The sequence below is a fragment of the Rhinopithecus roxellana genome, chromosome 8 (genome assembly GCF_007565055.1).
Source record: "Rhinopithecus roxellana isolate Shanxi Qingling chromosome 8, ASM756505v1, whole genome shotgun sequence".
Classification (NCBI taxonomy): domain Eukaryota; kingdom Metazoa; phylum Chordata; class Mammalia; order Primates; family Cercopithecidae; genus Rhinopithecus; species Rhinopithecus roxellana.
In genome coordinates, this window is record NC_044556.1 from 79673927 (window position 1) to 79701062 (window position 27136).

Sequence of the window (27136 nt, forward strand, 5' to 3'; positions counted from 1 at the left end):
AAAAAAAAAAAAAAAAAAATTGAATTTAATTGTCGTGTTTCTTTAGTCTCTTGTAATCTAGAGCCTTTCTACAGCTTTTGTCTTTCATAACATTAATATTTTTGAAGAATACCTTTCATAGATCATGCCTCATTTACGTTTTATTTCACAGATGTAAATTTCATGCCTCAAAGATCTTATCTATCCCTAGATTATAAAAATATTCAAGTATTTTTTCTAGTTCTTCTAATAACCCATTTTGAAAGATATTTGATTCATTAACTGATGATCAATAAACAAAATGTGGTATCTTCATACAGAAGAATATTATTCAGCCACAAAAAAGAATGAGGTACTGATACATAGTGTAACATGGGTGAACATTGAAAACGTTATGCTAAATGAAAGAAGGCAGACAAAACATACAAGTAATGAGTCTGTGTTATAATAATACAAAGAATATAGTAACTATTCAGTAAAACATTAGCTATCTTTCCCTCTTCCCATGTGTATACACACATACATTTATATATTTGTATGATGTGTATACAAATATATATAGGGCACATATTATGTGATTCCATTTACATGACATATACAGAATAGGTAAATCCATATAGACAGAAAGAAGATCAGTGGTTACCAGAGGCTGTTGGGAGGGGAGGGACTGCTTATTCGGTACGGAGTTTCTCTTTGGGATAATAAATAGTTTCTGGTTGTGATGATTATACAACACAGTAAACTGTATACCTTAAAATGCTAAGTATTATGTTGTATCTATTTAATCACACTGTATAAAAAATCTTTGGTCCATTTACAATTGATTTAAGGAATCAGATAGGAATGAGCTTTCAGCTTCTTTTTATTTTTTATTTTTGCCAGCCGACTATCCCGTCACCCCAGTGTCTAAATGATTAACCTGTTTTGATCTACTTATTGGAAATGTCTCCTTTAATCATATTATATATTCTTATATACACTTGAATCTTTCTCTAGACATTCTTTTCTATCCCAGAGTTCCATTTGCCTCTCCCAATTCCAACACCATAGCGTTTTATGCAATGTAGGTTTATATCATATATTATATATATAGATTCATATCATATGTCATGATATTTTATAGGGCCAGTTTTCCTGCTCAATTCTTCACTCCCAGAACTCTTCCTTTTCAGAATTTTCCTGAAAATTCTTCTATGTTTATTATACAAGATAAATATTATAATCTCTTATTCAAGTTCCTTGTTAAGGCTGTTTACCTTTTTTACAGAGACTTTATTTTTTATAGTAGTTTTAGGTTCACAGCAAAACTGAGCAAAAGGTATAGAGATTTCTAATATATCCCCTGCCCTACACATGTACAGCTTCCTCCATGATCAACAGCCAGCACCACAGTGGTACATTTCTTACAGTTAATGAACCTATATTGACACATCATTATCGCCAGGTATTTATTGTTTATGTTATGTTAGGGCTCACTCTCGGTGCTGTACATTCTGTGGATTTGGACAAAAGTAGAACGACATGTATCTGGCATTGTATTATCACATGAAGCAGTTTAACAACCCTAAAAATTATCTGTGCTCTGCCTATTCATTTCTCCCTGACCTCTAATCCCTGGCAACTACTGATCTTTTTACTGTCTCCACAGTTTTTCCTTTTCCAGAATATCACGTAGTTGGAATCAGACACTGTGGAGTCTTTTCAGACTGACTTCTTTCACTTGGTAATATGCATTTAAGTTTCTTCTATGTCTTTTCCTGGCTTGATCACTCGTTTCTTTTTAATACTGAAATATTCCATGGTCTGGATGTACCACAATTTATTTATCTATCAACCTAATGAAGGACATCTTGGTTGCTTGCAAGCCTTGGCAATTATCAATAAAGCTGTTATAAATACCTGTGTGGGGGTTTTTGTGTGGATATAAGTTTTCGATTTATTCATTTGAGGACCACAATTGCTGGATTGTATGGTTAAGAGTATGTTTAATTTTGTAAGAAACTGCCAAACTGTCTTTCAAAGTGGCTGTGCCATTTTGCATTCCCACCAGCGATGAATGAGAGTTCCTGTTACTCCACATTCTTGCCAGCATTGGTGGTGTCAGTGTTTTGGATTCTGGCTATTCTAATAAAATGTATAATGGTCCATTGAAATCTTGATTTCAAAGTTTATCATCTAATTTGAGCTTAGCTCTCCATTATTCAAATCTTTTATGTCTTTTAGTGGGGATTTGTAGTTTTTTCCAGTAAGTCCTGAATATTTTTGTGAAATTTATTTCTACTTATTTATATATGTATGCTACTATCAATGACACGTTTTATTTCACATGTTCAAACTAATTTTGTGTCTGAGAGTCATTGATTTTTATATATTTCTCTTGTGCTAATTGCCTTATTGAACTCTACTTATAGATTACATAATATATCCTCCTTCCAAGTTCGTATCTCGTATCTATATGCATTCTTGAGTACTTCTCATTCTATACACTCTTCTTCCATTTGTCATGAATCCTTCTTTTTAGCTGTGATCCTCAAACCTATTTTGCATTCCAGACTTCTCTCCAGAATTTGAGATTCGTGTATTCTTTTATTATTCCTCCAGCAAATATTTACTGGGCCCTGGCTGTGTACTAGACCGTGTTCTAGATATATCTCTTGGGAGAGAAAAACAACTAACTCCTAACAAATAAAGTTCTACTTATAAGAGAATAGCACTGCTCCTTTGTTATTATGATGGTAAGTTTTGAAAGATAAAACATTAGATAACAGAGAACTTACAGTTTTTCAAATAGTTTATTTTATAAAAATATGCCAAAATGACATTGAACCATTATCTTGCAATGTATTTTGATGTCCCTATCACTCTTTTGATCTTAGAAACCTATTTTTACATATTTCAATTTTACAACACAGTAAGGAACTTCGAAATGTAATGTTGTCTTACCAAAAGAATGTATGGTGTTAACTGTCATGGAGATTTAAACCAGTGATCCCAAATAAATGTGTTAAATCCATTACTTGCATGGTTAACCAAGCAGATTTTAAGTTGAAGATTAAAATTTATTTTTTATATTTTTCCATTGGCTTGCTTTGATGAGTCATCTAAAGTCGGATTAGCTCATCTTCATACCTCTGTCAGAATATTAAATAACTAATATCTTTACTGAGAAAAAAAAGTGTTTAGGAAGCTGATTATAAGCTACTATGGTTATTCTGTAAGAAGAGAAAGTCAGAACCAAGATTTAGGATCCAGATTTACAGGGAATAGTTAGGTCATCTGGAAGAAGTTATAGCTCTTTTCTTTAGCTATAAGATGAGATTAAGTGTATATTAAGTACTTGCTCCTTTACTGCCGAGGAAGGTTAAAGGAATAAATAAAACAATACATGAAGACCTTATGATCTCCTTGTTATTGATGAATCTTAGGAAAGGTCACCTAGTTAAGCCTTCTTTTCAGTGCAAAGAATCCCATCTCTTGTCTTCCTAACAAGTAGATAGCAAGGCTCTCCTTGTGTATTACAGAAATCAAAGGTTATAAAGTCTTCTATTTAAAAAAAGGAGAGTTATTAATACGAATCACTTTAACATATCCTCTAGTGGCTAGGGCTAAAATGAGGAAAATCATCTTGACTATCAGTTATTTCTTTATAAAAAATATTCTGAGGGTGCATGGAATTATCTCATGTAAGACCTTCTGGAGCCAATGCCAAGTGATATGGAAAATATAAATAACACAATAGATGTAAACCTAGTTCTAGCCACTGTACACTTAGAAGGGTTTCATTTCCACAAAAACAAAGAATTTTGATTTATTAATATTTAAATTTTGGGATAATTATGGGTTATATTTAACAAGTGTAACATTTTCTACTCCAGTGTAACTCAGTAAACATAAAATGTAGTGAGATTCCGAAAGCAAAATATTTGCTATCAGTGTAAGTAAAATGTGTTAAAGTTTTTGCTTTATATTCCCAAAATGAAAAAACAAAGCAACATTTAAAGTAGTCACAAAAAAAGTGCTTAAGGTAATGAAAACATTAATAATGGCCCAGCTAATATATTATCTATCAACCACTTCTATCAGTTAAATGAGAGCATGGAACATATACTATTTTCATTATAAAAACTATTGAATAAAAACTGGAAAGCATGACTACATAGGTAAAGCTGTAGAAAAACTTGCTTTTTCTGGTTTCAACATCACTAACATCATTCCTCCTACAATAAATAAATAGCACATTTAACTAATGAATTTTCATTGTCTCTCGCCCACAACCAAATTGGCAAACTAAAGACTCACATAAAATTCCCTTATAGTATTTTCCTTCCTCTACAAAAAATTTCAAATACAATCAGTTATTACCAAATACATCCTAAAATACTGTTTTCTTAAAATTATGCACGTTTTCTTTATAGCATTTACTAAACACAATTCTATGTTCTTAGGAAGAAAGCAATGAAGCTTTATTGCTTCTTAAAATGGTTTCAGAGAAACTCTTGAAAGTTCCTTTACTATCTTTTTCTTTTCAGATGAAGTACATCCTGTCTGAAGCAGAATTACTAACAAACTGAAAGCAAGCACTTCAGGGTAACTGGATTAAAAAATATATTACATTTTAAAAGGTAGCTCTGAACATACCAGAGGAAAGCCTTTGGTATAATAATAGAAAAAAAAAAAAAAACCCTTTGAGGGCTGTGGTAAGCCACAGTCTTTTTTTAAAATACCTGTTAAACAGAAAGAGTGGCTCGTACTAGTGGTCAGTGTGTGAGAAATTCAAAATGCTTAGGGTTTCAAGAAATCAAATCTCAGAATTGGTGATCACAGGTATTTTTCTCTACATGGTAACTCAATTTATAGAATTTTATAGTTTGTGATAAAGGGAATATATTTTCTGATAAGTTTAACAAAATTATGAATCTATGCATTACACTTTGGCAGAAGCAATAGGGAGCTTATATTGAAGAAGGTTTGCATCTCTTGATGTTATTTCCCTAAAAATGAGACGACTCAGGGACCATTATTATCAAGGAAGGGACAGAGCAGAACCCTGACACCATTTGTCACCCACACATGAAACATGGACAACAGTGATGCTTTACCTTTCTCTTCTTCACTCCCCGAATCCAGATATTCACCGGTCTGCAAATGATGCCTATTCAGTATCTCTTGAGAGTATCCACTTTTCTCTCTCCCTGCCTCTCTAACATAAATTAGGCCACCATTGCATCTCACCTGAAATTTTGTAATAGCCTCTGGATCGCAGCCACTCTCACCTCATCTGGCCCATTCTCCTTGTGGCAAAGTGATTTTTCTAAACTGCAAATCTCCCTCATGTAAAACTTTTCAATAATTTGCAGCTGCTGTCATGAAGCCCATTCTTCCTTACATGGCTTACAAGGCCCTCCAAGATCTTAACCTCCCTGAACAAATACCTCACCAGACTCACTCCTTTACCCTCTTAATTACTAAAACTGCACTTCCTTGAATAAGTGATGTTCTTGCCTTCGAGTCTTTGCACATTTCCCTCTTGCCTCCCCAGTGTCATCTCAGCATCTCCTCGCTGGAGCATCACTCCACATGGGTCCTGAATGCATTAAATGTGTTCTGTCTCAGGGCTAAGTGTGTCTTCTCTGACTCGAATGTCCCCCCCCAACCCAGTTATAAAGTATATTTATGTGACCCCGACATGTTACTCTCAACAGCTGTATGGAAAAACCGAAATGAGGAAGACCATATACTTTAATCATATCCTGAAAACAGATTCAAAAATTCGAACTTCTAAGAAACTGTAGTGGAGAACTAGTAAACAGACTACTAGAAACGTGACAATAGAGACACTCTCTTTTCAGTAGCATTGAGAAAACTAAGGGGCTGAGCCAGAATGTAGACAGGTTTTTCAGGTAGTGCTGGTAGTTGCAAAACAATTTCAAATAATGAATTGCTTATATTACACTATAAGAACTTGCTCATGGTCACTGAGCTGGGATGTTCCCAGACCAGTGGGAGGAGCGGAGGTATCCTTAACCAACTAGGAAGTCTGCACAGCAATAGCCCCCGATGCTTAGCTTCTACTCTGTCATGTTTGCCTACATTATCTTCAGACCTGTATCTCTAGTCGTGTGTTGCATACCACTTCTTGGGCGGGGGTCCCACAAACACCTCAAAAACAACCTGTCTAGAACAGAATTTGTCATCTTTGCCACAATACCTTTTCCCGTGTTCCCTCTCCTAGTTATGGCACCACCATCCACTCAAATAACCAAGCAAGAAAGCTAGATATTCATTATACCTCCCATCTTACCATCGACATCCAACCTTTTACCCTATCCTGTTGATGTGACTTTTAAAATTTCTTAATAATGCTCAAATCCATTTACTTCTCTTCATCCTCACTGCCTCTGCTTTTGCGTGAAAGCTACACTTGTCTCTGGGCAATAGCAGGTCTTAACTGGTTTCCCTCCAATCTTACCTCACCCTCATTTGTTCTCCATACTGCAGCCAGGGTGATATTTCCAAAGTTCAATCATGTTACTATTCCTGTTTAAGACCTACAGTGATTGCCTATTACCCTCAGGATAAAGCAGTTGGTGGATATTTGCAGAGTGAATGATCAACTTTTATCTTTTCAAATCATCAGAATAACTTTAAGGTTGGACATTATTCCATTTTTCAGGTAAGGGCACTAAGGCTAAAAGAGCTTTAAGAACTTACCCCACAGTCAAATGGCCAGGTTTATCTGACTTCTGAAGCTGTGCCCTTTCTATGTCACACTGCCTGTCTTTTCTATTCAAAGATGGCCTTTTCAAGCAGACGGTGAAGAAAGACTGCTGATTGCATAGTGGATTTCTGTCAGTCATGCACAAGTAAATAATCTCGGATTCCAACGATGTTGTAGCAATTGCTTTACAAAATTATCTTGCACTGCAGTAAAACTGTAATTAACCAGAATCTTCAATTAAGCAGAGTTTGTTTTAAGAGTACTCAGAGAAAAGACGTTGCAAACTTTAAGACAAAATAGCCATATTACCACCAAACACAAGCTGATAGAATATTTTTTTTTTTTTTTTGAGACTAGGTCTCGCTCTGTTGCCCAGGCTGGAGCACAGTGGTACAAACATGGCTCACTGGAGCCTTCACCTTCCAGGCTCAAGCAATCCTCCTGCCTCTATCTCCTGAGTAGCTGGGACTACAGGCATGTACCACCACAACTGAATAACTTTTAAATTTTTTGTAGAGATGGGGTCTCGCCATGTTGCCCAAGCTAGTCTCAAACTCCTCGGCTCAAGCCATCTTCCTGCCTCAGCCTCCTGAAAATGCTAGGATGACAGGCATGAGCCACCATGCCCAGACCACATAGGATTTTTAAGAGATGTTTCCAAGGTATAACTTTGAATTTTTATACATTGAGCTCCCTGGTTTATACTGTCTTCTACGGCGTGTATAATAATCATCAAATAGAGCTTATATCAGAATAATGCCTGGCACATAGTAGATGCTCAGTAAATTTGTGAATAATGAATAAATTAAGGAATGAGAAAAGCAAAAGCCTCAGCATTCTAAGATCGAGGATCATTTTCTTATTTATGGTTGTCATATTCTTCCCATGAAGGCAAAATAGTAAATGAATATATTTTAGCTAGGTTTTTCACAATGTGGGTCAAAATAACAACAAAAAAGAGTTTTCTTATCCTTGCTAAACTAGAAAACTCATACAACCAAAACAACTTATTTCCTAAATATACTGGTAAAATATACATATCAGCCTAGTTTTTAAAGTTTCTATTGAAGTTTAACATATACTGGTATTTATATTTAACTATGGATTTGGCCACATTGAGAAAGAAGATTGACAAAGTTGGTTGAAATGGAAGTTTTGAGCTTATTGGTAAATAATAAATATTAGAATTATCCCAGTCTACATTAAGATTTCAGATTCCTAGCCTGGCGCAGTGGCTCACACCTGTAATCCCAGCACTTTGGGAGGCCAAGGCGGGCGGATCACGAGGTCAAGAGATCAAGACCCATCATGGCCAACCAACATGGTGAAACACTGTCTCTACTAAAAATACAAAAATTTAGCTGGGTGTAGTGGCACATATCTGTAGTCCTAGCTACTTGGAGGCTGAGGCAGGAGAATCACTTGAACTTGGGAGGCAGAGGTTGCAGTGAGCCAAGATGGCGCCACTGCACTCCAGCCTGGGTGACAGAGCAAGGCTCTGTCATAAAAAAAAAAAAAAAAGATTTCAGATTCCCTCGGGGTCATCTTTTTCTTAACCCTCTTCACTGTAATATACTGTGGCATTACCTGTCATAATTTTAATCAAGTTTAATTTATTATCATATTTGTTATATCAAAACAAAAGTAGAATACTCATTTTCTGAGTGAAATGTACAATAGATCATTTTTACTCAGGGAAAAGGTACCACTGGAGTTGTATACATCGCATTCTATACTTCTAGGTCTTTATTTTTACAATAAAAATTACATTTCTAATATTGTTTTCAATATTTTAATAAATATGAAGAATTTGAAGATGTACAACTGAAGGAAATGAAATCTTATCTCTCCTTTAAAATAATCATATCATTATTTGCATTGCTAGTTATAATGTCCCATCGGCTTTGGGGTCATGCTGTAAATAGGGCCAGAAAATGTGGGGGTTGGAAATCAAGTTTGTTTCCATTGCAATTAAATTATGATTTGGTTATGATACATTGACAACTTGTATCATCCTTTTTTCTTTTTTTTTCTCTCTTTCACCCAGGCTGGAGTACAACGGCATGGTCTCAGCTCACTGCAACCACCGCCTCCCAGGTTCAAGCGATTCTCCTGCCTCAGCCTCCAGAGTAACTGGGACTACAGGCGCGTGCCACCATACCTGGCTAATTTTTGTATTTTTAGTAGAGACGGGGTTTCACTATGTTGGCCAGGCTGGTCTCAAACTCCTGACCTCGTGATACGCATGCCTCGGACTCCCAAAGTGCTGGGATTACAGGTGAGAGCCACTGTGCCCAGCCCAGTTTGTATCAAGTTTAGTTACATCCTCATTGTTTATGAATGTAAGTCTAATATCCCACTACCTCTAAAGGAATCTGTATGGGAAATTAATGTTTTTCAGCAATCTTAAAGGTTTCTGATGGAAATGAATCCCATCCTGAGACATGGATGAGATTATTTTAGTACTAAAAGTTTTGATACATTTAGTAAAATTTTTTTTTCAACTATGGCACACTATTGAAAAATTTGAAAAAATCTTGGGGTGGGGTCAACAATTAGGTTAGTAGTAAAGATGATAGATTTTTCAGAACCCCTTTTTGACAAGACCTGGGCTTCCGGAGAATGCGATTACAACTGTTTGCTCATCTACCTGGCTGTGGAAGCACAATGGTACACTATTTTTTGTTCGGGGAACCTTCTCTGATTCTTGAATCACGTAAAGAACAGCCACAGTGAGCCTGGAGTAGAAGCACATCTTCACAACAGGTTTGAGAAGAGGAGGAAGTGCTGCATGCATTGTGCATCTATGCAAATTCACATGACTCTGTGTGTGGGGCACTTTGTGCAGGAGAATCCATCTAGCATTGCTTTCCTCCCTGAGTCTCTGAGGGTTGGGCTTCCTTCCTGCTGTAAAGTGGGGTGGGAATCTCTCTGAAACCACTCTGTTTCCCTGCCTTGTTTTTTAACTCCCTGTGAGCTACGCAATAGATCAAGCTCATTCTCTTTGTTGACATGCTCAGCTTTGCCTTCTCATGCATCTGACTTCAATGTTTTTCATAGTCTTCAAATGAACTTTGTATGAAACAGAGCAGCTGCCTGTAACAGATAACAGCAAAGCACCCGGGTCATAGACCAGTGTGGTCAGCCGCTCCTTCCTAAGCTGCAGTCTGCTTCTTTGAGGATTGCCTGAGTTCTCAACTGCCAGAGATCAAGAAAATCTAATCATGGTTTGATTCCAGGAGAGAGAAAAAAAATCAGTTTAAAATTCAAAGTATTAATGTAATCATTTATGAAAACAAGAAACCTCTAAAAGTCTGTTTCAGAGAGTTTAAAGAGGGAAGGAAGCAGGAAGGAAATCCCCTCAACAGTTTTATCTAGAAAAAAATAAAATTGTATCTATGCCACCTCCATGTTGACAAAAATAATGCAGAAGAAGAACCTGGTGGACATACTTTTAATTAGATCAGTGATGTTCACAGGATCAGGTACAAGAGCATTGGACGCAATCTATTTGGTTTATACTCATTACTGCATACTTAAAAGAATTTCATACCCTGTGCTGCTCCTTCTCAGGCAGCTTAGTGGTTATTGTGAATCATGAACCACACCTTTTTGATCAGATAAAACTAAAATGTGATGATGAGGGGAGAAAAAAAGCCCTATGTTCATTACCATTGCTTATAAAAATATATGACATGAGATATCTGAGATGAAAATCGATTTATTAGACTTTTCGTTAAGTTTGTGGCAACATTTTAAACAATAATATGGCGTATCAAGTCACCTTTTATTGGGTTAAAACCTCCTGCAGCATCTAAGCTGAAAGAAGACTTCACTGATTCATGCTGACATTTGAGTTTTTAAAACACCACCTCTTCAGGTAAACTACTTTGACAGTTATTTTGCATACACCAATAAGACTTCACTTGTGCAGTAAACAACCTATATTAACATATTTGATGGTCCCCCAAATTTCCCAAAGTCCTTTTTCTTTTCTTTAAAAAAACTTTTTTTATTTCCATAGTTTTTGGGGAACAGGTGGTGTTTGGTTCCATGGAAAAGTTCTTTAGTGGTAATTTCTGAGATTTTGGTACACCCATCACTTGAGTAGTGTACATTGTACCCAATGTGTAGTCTTTTATCTCTCATCCCCCTCCCACCCTTCCCCCTCAGTCCCCAAATTCCATTATATCATTCTTATGTCTTTGCATCCTCATAGCTTAGCTCCCACTTATAATTGAGAACATACGATGTTTGGTGTTTGGTTTTCCAATCCTGAGTTATTTCACTTAGAACGATGACCTCCAATTCCATCCAGGTAGCTGCAAATGACATTATTTCATTCCTTTTCATGGCTGAGTAGCATTCCATGGTGTGTATGTGTGTGTATGTGTGTGTGTGTGTGTGTATCACATTTTCTTTATCCACTCATTTGATGGGCTTTTAGACAGACTTCATATATTTGCAAATGTGAATTGTGCTGCTATAAACCAAAGTCCTTTTCCTAACCCAGCTGAAACCCTTAAACTCCTAGTATATAGAAATTTGGAAGCTACCACGGGCATCAGGTCTTTTGACTCTAGCCTTAAAAAGCTCTAGAATGCCCTCCTTTTTATCCTCACCACTAATGACATATGACAAGCCTTTGAAGTCACTTTCCTGTACTCTTCTAGGAAAGCTTCTAACTGATCGGATTGCCTCCTCTCTACTCTTCACATTGATGACGGAATTGTCCTTTCAAAAGTGGCACTGATAGTTTCACTCTTCCTCTTAAGAATCTTCAGAAGCGTCAAAACAAAATAGGTTACAAGAGTGACATGATATTTAATCACTTTGCCTCTGAGGCACCTGGGTGGGAGAAAGCAGCCAGAACCCCAGTTAATTGCCTCTGACCTGAAGCAACTTCTATCGGTAACCCAGCATATTATCCAAATATTACTATTTTTATTTAGGTCATTACATAAGAGCTCCAACAGCACTGCTGTAAAGCAACAGTTCTTAACTGAGACCTGAGAACACCTGGAGAGCAATGTATGGGCATTAAGATATTCGAGATGCTCCATAGGTGTCTAGGGAGTGGATCCATAGAAAGGATCTATTCTTGAGGGGACCATACCTGTTAAAAAGTTAAAAACAGATCCACAGTACACATTGGTTTTAAGTGGTTCTATACTATCTGCACAACCTTAGCAACAACCATTTTTTCCCCATGCATCTTACATTCCAGCCACAGCAGACTACTTGGCATTCTTTTCAACCTTCGGAGGTTCTTCAGCCCCTATCCTTCTGCAGCGTTATCTCCATAGCTTCCCATTTCTTACCTTCGGCTTCAGCAGTGATGAATAGTTGCCAGTTCTCTGAAATCATTTTCAAGGGTCAATGCCCTGTCATATGCTATCATCAGCTTGGAATGTTCTTACAATCTGCCTGGCGAACCCCTCCACATCTGTCAAGACCCACCTTAAACTCCACTTCTCCGTAAAACCTCCTCTTACTCCTCCTAGAAGAATTCATTGCTCTTGCTTTCATGTTGCTACTTTATTCAACATTAATTTCACTAATTTCTGCTCATTCTAATGAACTTAATATGTTTCTCCCCACTAGACTTTATGCTACTTGAAAGCAAGGTCTCTAATTTATTCATCTTTATATGCCTAGCATATTGTTTTTAGTTGACGTTTAATATACATTTGTTAGATGGCTGTTTGTCTGTCCCCACTTCCATATGTGAAACTTGGACCTTCTTTGAAGATCTGGATAAAATCCCACTTCTGAAAAACCTCTTGACTCCCCAAGATCAGGGGCTACTCTCTCCTGTAAAACACAGTAGTTCACACACAAGTCTACTGTACCAGTTACACCAATCTCTTACCTTGCTCAGGCGTAGAACTGAGGGCCTTCAGTTTGCAGGCTCAGCCCTTCTCGGTTCCTTGGCTTAATCCTGACAAAGGAAGCAATTGCAGCAGTGATTTCAGACCCACCAGTGAAATCCATACCCTCCTCAACACCACCAATAACAACAACAACAACTCCTTTTTTTTTTTTTTTTAGAGCTCTCATATCTTTACCTGCCAGCCCTCTCTCTCTAGAAACTGAACCTGTATAGCCCTTATCTGGGAAGCCTATTCCAAATGAGAGGATTTTGCAGGAATCATAACATTCTATCTTTCCGCTCTTAGTATTTCTACCCCACCTTAGAAATCAGTGCTCAACCAGACATTGCCTAATATTGCAGACTGAACTGCTTACCACTATGTTGAGGAAGAGTGACCTTACAGCCAGGGTAGTTTTTCTGACCAAAGCCAGCTATGTCTGTTTTCTGCTTTGTTCCCTCCCCAAAAAGCCTGGAGCTAATTGTACAGTCACAATGTTTAATAATCCATAATGCTTAACACAATGACTTCCCATAGTAGATGCTTAACATGAGTGAACGGACAAATGAACATCCAGTTATAAATATAGAGAACTGGATATTTAAAATATATATAGTCATATATACACACATGTATATATATATGAAGTATATATACTTACACATATAAGCATATATATGAACTATATATGAAATATGTGTATACATATATATATATGTGAAGTAATGGGAACTGTGGTGAAAACCTTGTTTACAGCAGACAGCTATTCCTTGGCCCTAGTCATTTCTCGACACATGAGAACATGGGACCAGGAATACCAGATTTTCCACCTTTTCAAGACAAACTGAACACTCAGATTTTTCTGTGAATTTTTTGATAGTTTGGCTGGAAGAAGCATGGTTCATGTCCAGTGCACCTGTACAGGATTCACGCGTGGTTAAGTCAGATGTTAACAAGGGTAAAACATATAGGCCGGTTATCTCTCTGTGAGTTTTCGTGCTAGCTGAGTGTCACTATTTCTGGAAAGAAGGGACAACAGCAAACATTCCATGTACGGGAGTTATCGTGATAGAAACCAGCTTGGTTCTTTTGACACTCCGCCACTGTTCTTTTCAGCTGATGATATGCCACTGCCAAAACAAGAAGATCCAGAAAGTGAGCGACTGGTGGTATTAGCAATCTGAGACAGATAATGTGAGTGATGTTGACTGAAGAATAACTGCTCTAATAAGGAGATTAGGATGATTCCTTTATTGTCTCCTGCCAATGCTTTATTAGAAGAAGAGCCTGGCACAATATGGGCTCAATAAATACTTGCTGAATGCGTGAATGAATGAATGAACAAATATATTGTTCTATATTTATGGAAATTTTTAGAAAAGAGTTCAGTGTTTTTTTTTCTGTGAAAATTTTCCTTAATCCAAAGAGCCTTACCTGGTACAGTGAAGACATTATGCTAAGTGAAATAAATCAAACACAGAAGGCCAAATATTGTATGATTTCACTTACATAAAGTACTTAGAATAACCACATTTATAGAAACAAAAAATAGAATGGCAATTACCAGGAAGTGGGAGTATCGGTAATGGGGAGTTGTTGTTTAATGGGTAGAGTTTCAGTTTGGGAAGATGAGAACAGTCTAGTGATGGATAGCGGTGATGTATGCACAAAAAATGTGAATATACTTAATCCTACTGAATTGTACACTTAAAAGTGGTAAAACTGATGGCCTTGGGAAAGACTCCTGTGTTGTTGAACCTGCTCAGTTGTGGGTGCAGCCTTGCACCAGGCAGCCCAGCCCTGCCCTAAAGTAAATTTCCAGGAAAAGTCTTTCCTGGGTTGTGAATCTGCAGTAACAGGTGTGCACATCCTAGCCGCAGTTTGATGATCATGGATGAAACTGCAAACAGGACAAAAACAAACAAAAACAAACAAACTATAAATAAATAAAATGGTTAAAATGGTAAATTGTATGTCATGTATATTTTGCCACAATAAAGAAGTGAATTATTCATAATTGTGATCTGCATTTCTGGTTTATATGGGGTTTTTGGTCAGGTTCCTTTTTGCCTTTACCCTACTTCTGCCCAAATTAATTTTTCTATCCCCTGTGTATTTGTACACACATAAAAATGATGTGTGTGTGTGTGTGTGAGAGCGAGAGATTGTGTGGGCACTTAGATAATCCAGAGACTGAAATACATGGGAAAAGTATATATTAATCTCTTTGCAATTTCACAGCTTGGTCTTTAGAGAGTCTTATTTCTCCAAATATGCTTTGTTCTAGTTCTTCATAGTTATTTATTTATTTTTTGCTTTTTTTTGTTTGTTTGTTTTTTGAGAGAGTCTTGCTCTGTTGCCCAGGCTGGAGTGCAGTGGCTCTGTCTCTTCTCATTGCAGCCTCTGCCTCATAGGTTCAAGCGATTCTCATGCTTCAGCCTCCCAAGTAGCTGAGGTTACAGGTATATACCACCACATCTGGCTACTTTTTGTGTTTTTAGTAGGGACAGGGTTTCACCATGTTGCCCAGGCTGGTATCAAACTCCTGGTCTCAAGTGATTCGCCTGTTTGGACCTCCTAAAATGCTGGGATTACAGGTGTGAGCCACTGCAGCTGGCCTAGTTTTAGATAGCTTTAAATATTGGTGTCATGTGGCAATTACCATGGAATGGATATTGTCTATTGGGGTTTGTTTACTGGAAGTACTGCTTCTGACTTTCAGAAGAATATGAGAAAAAAAGCATGATGTCCACCTCTCTTTCTCCAACTTCATTTCTAATCACTCCACTTAAGTCCTATATAACTTTATGCCTAGACAATTATATTAGTGTTCTACTTTTAACTGTTAGCTCATTCAGTGTTTACTGCACTATTGAATCACATTGATTTTCTGAAACATAACCTTTTCCTAATAGATGACTTTATTTCCTATTTCACAAAGGTTATATGAAGCATGGGTGCTCTTAACTTCCTGCCCTTCCCCTACTTCTGTATACTTCTATAAACATCTCTGCATGCTGTGACCTTGCCTGCTTTCCCTGTTCCAGAAGGAGAATTTCACACTCCTACTTCCTAGCAAAGGCTAATCCAGCCACCTGTGCTCCGACTTTCATTCCCTCCCACCTTCTCCAAGACCTACAGCTATCAGCTGTCTCTTTTCTTTCCTGTGTCTTTAGCTTCTTCCTCTCTTTCAGCTCCTTCTCTCTAGCCTATAAACAAGCTCCAGTCTTTTGCAGCTTGCAAAACAAACAGTGCTTTTCTCACCATCCTGAATTTCTCCTTCTATTCATTCTTAAGCCTCTTGAAAGATTGAGGTTTGTTCACTTTCTCCACTTTCTTTCCACTCTTACAGTCTCCTGCCACCCGTCAACTGAAACTGCTCTGTGAATATTACCCATGGCTGCTTAGGCGCCACATCCAGTAGGCAGTTTTCATTATTTATTTATCCAACCTGTTTGCAGTTTTGACAATGTTGACCTTTAAAATCATTCTTTCCTTGGCTTCCAGGGAACCACTTCTCTTAATTCTATAATTGTTCCTTCTCCCTTTTCCTCTGTCTACCCTCAACTATTGTGCATCCTATTTTGCCCTTTGGAGTCCCTTCTCAGCCTGCACAGAGGTGACAATTCCAGGCCAATGGCATCACCATAGGCTAGTGACTCCAAAATCTCTCCCTTAGCTTCTGCATTCTCCCATTTTCTAAACTCAGTTGCAAACTGAACATATCCACCTGGATGTGCAGTTTAATTCCCTTTACGCTGATCTACCCCCCAGCCTCTGCTTTCCATAGCTTGGTACCTGGCTATCAAGTGCCCATGCAGAAACATGGAAAAGATTCTATTGTCTTCCTTTTCTAAATAACTAATCCAATTAGGATTGTGTGCTGTGTGCATTTCACTAAAGTGTCTCTTTAAGACTAGTTCCCTTATTTGTCTATCCTGCATGGCTCTTTAGCTATTTAGCTAATAGTTCTTTAACTATTCACTTCCTCAAATAAGTTGGCACCACGTTAAGAATCTTATAAAATATTCTTTATTTACTATAAAACCGTCTATAGTAACTTCCAAATCTTTTTTAAGAACATCTGGAAATTTAGACCAGAAACTTGATTTATTATAATTAAAATACAGCAATGAAATAGCACTTCACATCCATTAGGATGGCTATTTTAAAAAAAAAGAAAGAAAATAACAAGTGCTGGCAAGCACGTGGAGAAATAGGAACCCTTGTGCACTGCCAGTGGAAATGTAAAATGGTGCCGCCATTGTGGAATGCAAAATGGTGATTCCTCAAAAAATTTAACGTGGAATTATCATACGATTCAGTGATTCCACTTGTATGTCTATACACAAAATAATTAAAAGTAAAGACTAGATCAGATATTTGTACACCAATATTTATAAGAGTATTATTCACAATAACCAAAAATGGAAATGACCCAAATAACAATGAATGGATAAATGGATCAGCAAAATGTAGTATATACGTACACACAATGCAATATTTTGGGCCTTCAGAAAATTAACATTCTGATAATACTACAACATGGATGAATCTTGAGGATATTATGCTAAGTGAAATAAGCCAGACACAAAGGACAAATGTGATTCCACTTATCTGAGGTACCTAGAATAGTCAAATTCATAGAAACAGAAAGTAGAAATAGTGGCTTCCAGGAGGTGTGGGGAAGGGATAACAAGGAACTATTTTTTACTGAGTGTAAAGTTTCTATTTGGGATGATAACAAATGTCTTCAAGGTGAATACTGGTGATATTTGCACAACAACATGAATGTATGTAACACTGTTGAGTTGTACACATAAAAATGGTTAACATGGTAAATATTAGGTTATGAACCTTTTCCTACAATTAAAAACATTAAAAAATATAGAGAGAATTTTTCAAAACTTTCATTTCTTTAGCGTTCTGGAAGAATTTACTCTGTCCTAAATAACACAAAGGAATGGGAACTAACTGAAGCACATGATCTCTTGGCAAAATCAGAGATGTCAATGGGCAATTTGAAACCTCTGAGTGAAAAGAATAGAGAGCATCTATAGATGTGAGGGTGATCTGCTGCAAAACCTGTCCCTCTAGTGATTGCAGAAATCCCTTCTTTCCTTGTCTGTTTGCATCTCCCCAGATGTTTGGCAGTGGAGTGTGAGTTTCTCCGCTTGAACTGGACTCTTCCTACTTCTGTTAAAGGAAACCATGAATACAGTGCACCCAATAACAAAATAGAACTATTCCTATGAAAAAAAAATTTTTAAATACATACCTTTGTAGAGTAATTATAAAGCAATCCAAAGGCTGAATAACAGACACAAGCAACTCAAGATCAGAACAAAGCTTTGGGAGGTCTAACAGGGAAATACGTGCATCATTGTTAAGCGGCAAAATAAATACAGCATGAAAACCCAAAACTGCTTATCTGTGTGGTTTTCATACTGTCAGTATATATGCAGAGTTGGTCTGACTGCACTGAAAGCCATTAAAGGTCATGGAAGTAAAAACAAAAGTCAGACCGTCTGTGTGAAACTTTGGCAAGCAAATGCCAAGTTTCTTCAACATTTTCTCAGTTCTGAAGAAGTGAGCGAGAGGTGGCAGTAATGGTCTTTCTCTTTCTCTCTCTGTCTCCCCCCTCTCTCCCTCTGTCTCTCAATTGTAAATTAAAGCATTATTTTCTTTGTGGCCCCACAAATAGAATTCAATATTACAGTGAAGGTTACCAATGAAAGAGATGATCTGTTCCTTTTAATATCTATTTATTTTCGTGCATATTGCACCATAAACTGACAACTTTGTTCTTTTAAATTGACCTGCTTTGGGGAAAAAATACACACTCCCTTAGAAAAGACCTCCTCCTTGTCAAACCAAAATTGCTTCAGATCAGTGAAGACCACAGGAATACTCACTGCATCCACATAGAATCAGGATGCCAGAAATAGCAGATCACATGTTTTTCTTTAGTTGTGCAACACAGCTTTTGAGTACAGATCAGGAAGCTGCTGAAATGTTAGGTAGATATGGGTGACAAATTATATGGGTTGAAAAAGTAGCTATACTCAGTGGGATGAACATGCCTAGGTATTTACATTTACTCAGCAACTGGGTACTGGAGATAGTGTTTTGTTTTGTTTTGTTTTGCAGGGGAGTGGAAAAGTATGGAAAGGAAGCAATATGTCAATTCTACAAGCATTTACAGAATGATTACTATATGTGGGATTACTATGCTAGGTACAGTTGTGAGTTACTTAAAGCTCAACAAGTATTGAGTAATTTCCCGCAAGGTCTCATTGCTAATAAATAACAGAACATAGGCCTTTGTAATTCTAAAGTCCATGTTTTTAACCTCTATTCTATGTTACCGCTCAATTACATTTGTTAAAAGGGCAAGGTTCTGCATTATATGTTCTTCTGTCTGGACTCCCCCTGTGACACCTGGATCAGTCTTCCCCAGTAGTTTCCCTTTCCTCAGTCCTCTTCTATGAACCAAGACATTCAAGAGGTCTTACTCATTGACCCTAAGTTCCATGTACCTCTGTTGCTGCTACTACAACTACCATTGCTACAGTTAATAGCACTAGTTCTGTTATAATGTTACTGTTACTAACCATGAGAATTGATAAAATTCATTGAGTACTTACTATATGGATGGAACTCTGATAAGAATTTTGCACTTGATCTTAGCCAAAATTCCAAGAAGTGATTGCTAGGGATTTTGTAAACCTTATTTCATGTAACACTTTCAACGGTAGTTGGAGGTGCATGCACTGGAAATAGACTTTTCTGGGGTTAGGTGCTAGCCTCTTTATTCATTAGCTGTGTGACCATGGGCAAGTTGTTTAACTTTCTGGACTTTTGATTTCCTCATCTATAAAAATGAAAATAATAAAAATATCTGTCTAAGAGAAGTTTGGAGAAAATTATATAATGTAATTTAAAGAAATGGCTAGCATGCTTGATAAATATTGGCTATAAGTTGTCATCACTATTAATAAAAATACTATTAATATTTTCATCCATTGGTAAAATCCCTGCCATCTTCATACTGCCCATCTATGAAGAATTTTACTTTGGTTTATTTTTTATAACTTTTTAAAAAAATTTCAGTTCCCTGTCTGAAACCCTATTTTGATCCTCCGTCCAATTGTCTGGATTCTTAGCCCTCTGTTTCATTCCAGGGGACTGGATATTGTCCCTAACTGCTGCTCAGCCTCTGGCTGAGTTACTGCACATCACCCGCTTCTGCCTAACATCTCACCTAAGGTAGAGCATGCGTCATTATAGTTACAGAGGATTCAAAGATGAAAAGAAATAGTCCTGTCCTAAAACAACTTATAATCTTTAAAAAATAGAAACTATCATATCAGACATAACTTATACCTCTCCTTGGATACCAGTGGCCTTGCCTCTGCTGCCTCCCAGGCCATTAGCTTCTCCTTGGAAGCCTCTGAGGTACACTTACTTTATTACTCATGCAGTTCTGCTGAATGGAGCCAACTAATTGCTTCTCCAAGAGTATTGGCCCTCCACCGTGGTTGCCACCGTGCAACCAGGTAACCAGCCATATGCCCAGAGTCTCTGGCTACTTCTGCCACTTATAGGTTCAGATGAAACACTTCACCACAGGGCATGGTTTTTGGCTTCCTGATCAGCCAGATATTACATCTGAAAGTACAGGAAAATTAACTCCCTGTGGGATCAATTTGAGTCAAAGAAGGGAAGCAAATAATAATTCTTTCTCCTCTCTCCCTTCCAACCACAGTTTTCCAGGGTGGCTGAGCAATAAGCATAGCAAGCGATTCAGTCTCTCTGTGGCTTATTTCAAAGCAGTGGCTAGCATGATAACCTTCTATTACTTCTCATCCTTCCCAGACTCACTTCCTTTTCCCTCACTCTCACTGCCCTGGGATTGCATCTTCCACACAAAGTTTAATCATTTAATCCATGCCTCAGGGTCTGTTTCCTAGGGAACTCAGGCTAAGAAAAACATGAGTAGAACTATTAGGCACATTCTGATAACCTCCCTAACAGGGTTACTAGAAGACTTTGGGAACCTGGAGGAGGAAGAGAAGATTAATTTAGCTGGATTTTAATACGAAGAATGGTTAATATTTACCTCTTGCTAAATGCCAGTCACTATCTAATGAGCTTCACATGTATTATGATTTTCCTCATTTTACATATGAGTAAACCAAAGCATAGCAAAGTTAAATAACTTACTCCAGGTCATACAGCCTACTGGTAGAAGTTAGGATTCAAATTTTACCATAAAGTCAATGCTCTTAATTGCTAGTCTTTGAAAAAGTTACGCAAAATGCAATGAGGGGCCGGGCTTGGTGGCTCATGCCTATAATCCCAGCACTTCAGGAGACTGAAGTGGACTGATCCTTTGGGTCTAGGAGTTCAAGACCACCCTGGGTAACATGGTGAAACCCAGTCTCTATTTAGAAAGTTTTAAAAAAAGGCAGTGAGGGAAGAGGATCAAGTCGAATGGACTCTGGAGCTCCAAAATTTGAAACTGGTGAGTCAAAGAATGAAGGAAGAGTCATTAGGCTTAAGATAAGAGAAGATATGGAATAAGGAGAGATCCTTATGTATCCTGGTGTTCTTTATGATCATTCCTCTTCACACAGACATCTCTCACCACACCTTTCCCCTTCTCCAACACACAACACACTAATATAACTGAACAGTTTTGTCTTCAGGGTTAGCATGTAACCCCATGTTTCCCTCCCACTAAGTGTTTGCCTAAAAGGAAAAAAAAACATACACTTCGTAGATAAATCCTCTCATTCCACACTTAGAGATAAGGAGCTTCTAAAAGCAAATATCAGACTTCGTTTTAGCCATAAATGATGTTATCAAACTCTTTCCTGTTTTGATGGAGGGGGACAGTTAGAAGGCAAGAAAACCCTGGGTCCCTGGAAGGGGACAGAACATTCTGTAGGCCGGAAAGATGGCCTTACTAATTATACAATTTATTCATGGCTCTTCATGGTTCATCTTCATCTGAGAACAAGCAAGAAAGAGCTAGTCATAGCAGTCTTGTAGGGCCATGCTTTGACAAATCATCATGGAAACCATGATCAGATAAGAAACATAAGCAGAGATCTAATCCGTGGTAGGATATTTATAAAAAAATGGACAGAATTCTGTTTGGAATGTCAACTGTTTTAAACATGGGAATTGTAATCAGATGCTGGGTATTATGAAACGTAATGACTGTTATAGTTCAAATTTAGTTTCAACAGATGTTTTTACAAGAAAATCCTCTGTAGAAATACATCGTTTCTAAGCTTAATCTTGGACCAATAGACAATTTTGTTAAAATCATATTTGTTATATTTTATCAGTCAATAATGGATATGACTATAGAATTCATTTTATAAGGCATATCCCATATGTGTGTGAGATGCCAGTGAGGAAATGGCAATATTTGAAGTAAAAAATTCAGTCCTCTGAAATGCCCAAAGCTTTAAAAATAAAATTTCCCGTGTGTCTTAGCCTATTTAGACTACTATAACAAAATGCTTTAGACAGAGTAATTTATAAACAACAGAAATTTGTTGCTCATGGTTCTGGAAACTGTGAAGTTCAAAATCAAGACACCAGCAGATTCAGTGTCTGGTGATGGCTTTAGGGATGACACATTGTTCTTGTGTCCTCACATGGCAGAGGAGACAGAAGGAGTAAATAGGCTGCCTCAAGCCCTTTATAGGGGTACTAATTCCATTCATAAGGGTGAGTCTCCTCCAAGGCCCTGCCTCAATACCATCACCTTGATGGTTAGGTTTCAACATATGAATTTTGGAGGTATACAAACATTCAGACTATAGCATCATATACATTAATTTTTTAAAAAAATTTTCCTGAATTTTGCTTCGTGTCCCTGTGTGTTTGACATTCCTAGTCGTATCACCATTCTGAACAAGGACAGCAACTTATTAGTGTTGTTACCTAAGCTTGTGCATTTTGTAGTTGTTCAATACCATAAGGATCCCCGTGCTAATGAATCCTTTTAATTACATCAGATTTTGCAAACATTTGTATATTTGTTTGGCTAAATTTAGTTAACTTTAGTTAACCAGTCAGGGAGACAGCACTGATGCACTTCCCTGCACTGTATGACTGTCTTCCATGAGACGAGAGAAGTCTATTTCATGATGGTTAAAAGCTCCCCATGGCCCCACAAGCTAATTAAAATAAATTAGAGTCGTGCTTAGTAGCAATAGAAAATTAATATTTAATTTAAAATAACTAGTTTTAAATTACATTTTTGTGTGTTTTCCACAGTTCATTAAAATCATTTTTATATCAAATTTGAGTAACATAAAATGTTAGCTTTTCTATTTCCACTGTAAAATAATTATCACTATTGAGTCGGGTGCAGTATCTCATGCCTGTAATCTCAGCACTTTGGTAGGCTGAGGCGGGTTGATCACTTGAGGTCAGGAGTTCAAGACCAGCCTTGTCAATATGGCAAAACTCCTCTACTCAGAGTACAAAGATTAGTTGCGCATAGTGGTGAACACCTGTAATCCCAGCTATTCGGGAGGCTGAGGCATGAGAATTGCTTGAACCTGGGAGGTAGAGGTTGCAGTGAGCCAAGATTGTACCACTAAGCTCCATCCAGGGTGATAGAGTGAGCCTCTACCTACAAAAAAAAAAAAAAAAAAAAAAAAAAAAATTATCACGGGCTAGGTCCAGTGGCTCACACCTGTAATCTCAGCACTTTGGGAGATGAAGGAGGGAGGATCACTTGAGGCCAGGAATTTGAGTGCAGCCAGAGTAACAGTAGTGAGAGCCTGTTTCTACAAAAAATTAAAAAATTAGCTAGATGTGGAGGGGCACACCTGTAGTCCTAGCTTCTCAGGAGTCTGAGGCAGAAACCCCACTTGAGCCCAGGAGTTCGAAGCTGCAGTAAGCTATCATTGTGCTACTGCACTCCAGCCTGCGTGACAGAGCCAGACCCTGTCTCTAAAATAAATAAATAAATAAATAAATAAATAAATAAATAAATAAAAATTAGCACAAATTTAGTGGCTTAAAGTAATGCAAATTTCTTATCTCACAGTTCTACAGGCCAGAAGTCCAGTATGAGTTCCTTCCTGTTGGCTCTAGAAGAAAATCACTTCCTTGCTCATTCAGGTGTTAACAGAATCCAGTTCCATGTGGCTGAAGGACTGAGGTCCTCATTTTCTTCCTGATAGTGAACTGAGGGCCGTTACTGTGGCCATTTAGAGGCCACTGTAGTCCCTGATTCATGGCCTCCTTCTACCCTAAAAGCCAGGCATGTTGGGTTGAGTCTTTGTTGCATCTCTTTCTGACCACAGCAAGAAAAAAGTTCTCTGCTTTAAAAAATGTATGTAGTTCGATTGGACTCACCTGGGTTGTCCAGGATATTCAGGACAGATAATCTGAAGGTCCATAACCTTCATCACATCTGTAAATTCCCTTTCGCCATGTAAGATGACATATTCACAAGTTCCAGAGACTAGGACAGGGACATCTTTGGGGACTGTTATTCTGTCTACCACACATGAAGAAGCACATGGGTGGTGGAGGGAAGAAAAATTATCTAAGAAAAAACTATGTTTTACACATTTCTTTTTCCCGGAACATGTCTCCCAAACATTGTCCCTGTAAGTGGTTTATAACCCTTGAAATGTCACGCTTACTGGTTAACAGTGCATAATTTAATGGTTTACAGTGCAGAAGACATCCATCACGAAGCATGACACACTAGCACTGTTTTCTTTTGTTAGAAGGTCTGTTGGCCTCTCCTTTTTAGGGTATTATGCCAACCAGCATCAAGAGCCTCCTGACTTTCTGACCTCATGGTCTGGTATCTGGATCTTACAAACTGCTCTAAATGTTCAAGGTGAACTGTGGCAGTTCTCCAGAAGTACATAGCCTTTCTGGAGAATCTACTCCAAACAACAGGACATGCTAATTGTGGATCTCTCGAGGGGATCAAAGTTACTTTTAGGTGAACTCCAATGAGGATCTGATTTAATCCAGTTATATCTAATAGTCTGACCGGCAGACTTTTCCGGTGGTCTTTTCTTTTTATGTGGGTCTGGACCATCGATTTAAGTTACTAGACTATTGCGGTAGCTTTCTAATTCATCTCCCTGCTTCCAGTCTCTCACCACAATATCTTATCCTCTATATTATCAGAACAGTGGGAATTCTCAACTTTTTAGTGTTTAACATCCCTGAGGAATCCACTACCTTTCCATTAGTAACAGTGCCTCATAATGGCAGTACTTCTCTACACAAAGTCTGTTAGTTTATAAAAGAATCCTAGATGATTCTGAGCCCCCATAACTCACCCCCAAATAATTCTGCAACCTCCTTTTTACATACTTTAAGGGGGCATAGGATCATCATCATCATAAAATTTTTTGCCTGTAATCCCAGTGACTTGGGAGGCAGAGGCAGGAGGATCACTTGAGCCCAGGAGTTTGAGGCTGTAGTGAGCCGTCATCACGCCACTGCACTCTAACCTGGGCAACAGAGTAAGACTCTGTCTCTTAAAAAGTAACAAAAATAATAATAAACCTTTTTATTGTCATTACAATAACACACACTTCTTACCATGTGCCAGATATTGTTCTAGGTGCTTTATGTATGTTAATTACTTTAATCTGTGTTAAGTGCTCTTATTAAACCAATGTTACAGATGAGAGAAATGAGGTTAAATGACTTGTCCATAGTCATATAATTAAATTAATAAGTGAGGGACTTGTGATATAAACTCAGATTCCGTACTCTCAACCACTGAGCCAAACTATAACCCAGCACCTTCTGTTAAGAATCCAGGATTATCTATTTGCTAAAACATAAATATTATCATACCTCTACTTTTCAAAACTTTACAGATTTTATTTATTTATTTTAATTTTATTTTATTTATTTTGAGGCGTAGTCTCACTCTGTCGCCCAGGCTGGAGTGCATTGGTGCAATCTTTACTCACTGCAAACTCCACCTTCTGGGTTTAAGTGATTCTCTTGACTCAACCTCCCAAGTAGCTGGGATTACAGGCACGCACCAACACGCCTGGCTAATTTTTGTATTTTCAGTAGAGAGGGTGTTTCACCATGTTGGTCAAGCTGACCTCAGGTGATCTGTGTGCCTCGGCCTCCCAGAGTGCTGGAATTACAGGCATGAACCACCACGCCCAGCCTAAAGATTTTAGCATAGCGTTCAAGATTCTTTATTATCCATATCCAACCTCAAAACTGACCCTAATGATTTCATTCTAGTATCCCATCACATTTGCTTCCATTCAGTAAACATGGATTGGGTATTTTGATCTAGGTAGAAAGGGTATAAAGATCCTACAAAGTACATCAAGAAACAAAGAAATAATGATCAGAAATAGAGAAGGGGATTTACTTATTGAGGCTTTATGTGTCAAGCACTGTGCTGTTCCATGTATTTACCCCTTACAGTTGGGATAGCAGTGGTACAACTGGGATTTAGACTCTGTGCTGTCTCCAAAGCTCATGGTTTTTCCATGATACCAGAGTTTTTAAAAATTTTTCTTTCCTGTCAAGTAACTTATTATTGAAATGGAAATAAGCCAAATAGACAACAGCAGAACTTCTCTGATTAATCAGATGGGAAGCCCAGAACCCCGACCTACCTCCATCCCCAGGTCTCTGACAGGACACCACAGAGCTCAATTTGGAAACCATGCACGCCACAGTGCTGCTTTTCTTTGGTTTGGCCTTTTAATAATGTACAAAGTGCAATAGTGTAAATAGTGTAGGGTGTGCAATGCATTTTGGGAACTAAAAAATAAAAGGAGGAACCAGAACTAAATTTTATAAAAGAAAAGTAATTTCCACAGAGAAGGTTACATTTGACCTGTGTCTTAAAAATGGGTAGGGGTTTTCCAACAGGAGAATGAAGTATGAACTCCTAAGGCAGACGCAGCAATATAAATACCCTGACCACGTTTGGCATTCTCATATTTCATTGCCTTTAAAAACAAAAATGGAAACTTGGTGCCTGGACAGTATAGTGTGGTCATAAGAGACTAGGTTGGAAGACAGGGGACTGGAACTGGACATACTGGACTAGCTACTTCAGTGTGTCATTCTTCATCTTTTCATGTATGAATTCAGAGGATCTCACTAGGGACCAATAAAAGCTCCTTCAAGCCATAGAAACATCATTCTGTAGATCATGTACAGTTTCTTTTCTGCTGTCTTATCTGCAAATGTAGAAGAAAAACGATTACAAGTGTCATGATTAAGAGCTGGGGTATTGCTACTGACTTGCTTTATGATTCAGAGCAAGGTTCTTAACTACACTATGCTTGAATTACCCTAGTTGACTACATAAGGTTGTTGGAAAAAGTATGTGAATGGACATAAAGTATATTGCCTGCTGTATAGCTAGGGTTTAATAAGTGTTAACTATAATTATATGTGTGTGCACATAATGCATATGTACATCTACATGGGTAGAAATTTTAAAAGATTCACAGGATATACAGAATATGTAGACTTCAAAAATGCAATAAAAGAAGAAAAGTATCTTTGTAAT

The 27136-nt window shown here is 37.7% G+C and overlaps 1 non-coding gene across 1 annotated transcript; it reads left to right on the forward strand.

The window, feature by feature from the left end:
* Nucleotides 1–14295: 14295 nt before the first annotated feature.
* On the forward strand, nt 14296–14482 carry LOC115899450. The gene has a single exon (XR_004059155.1).
* Nucleotides 14483–27136: the final 12654 nt, after the last annotated feature.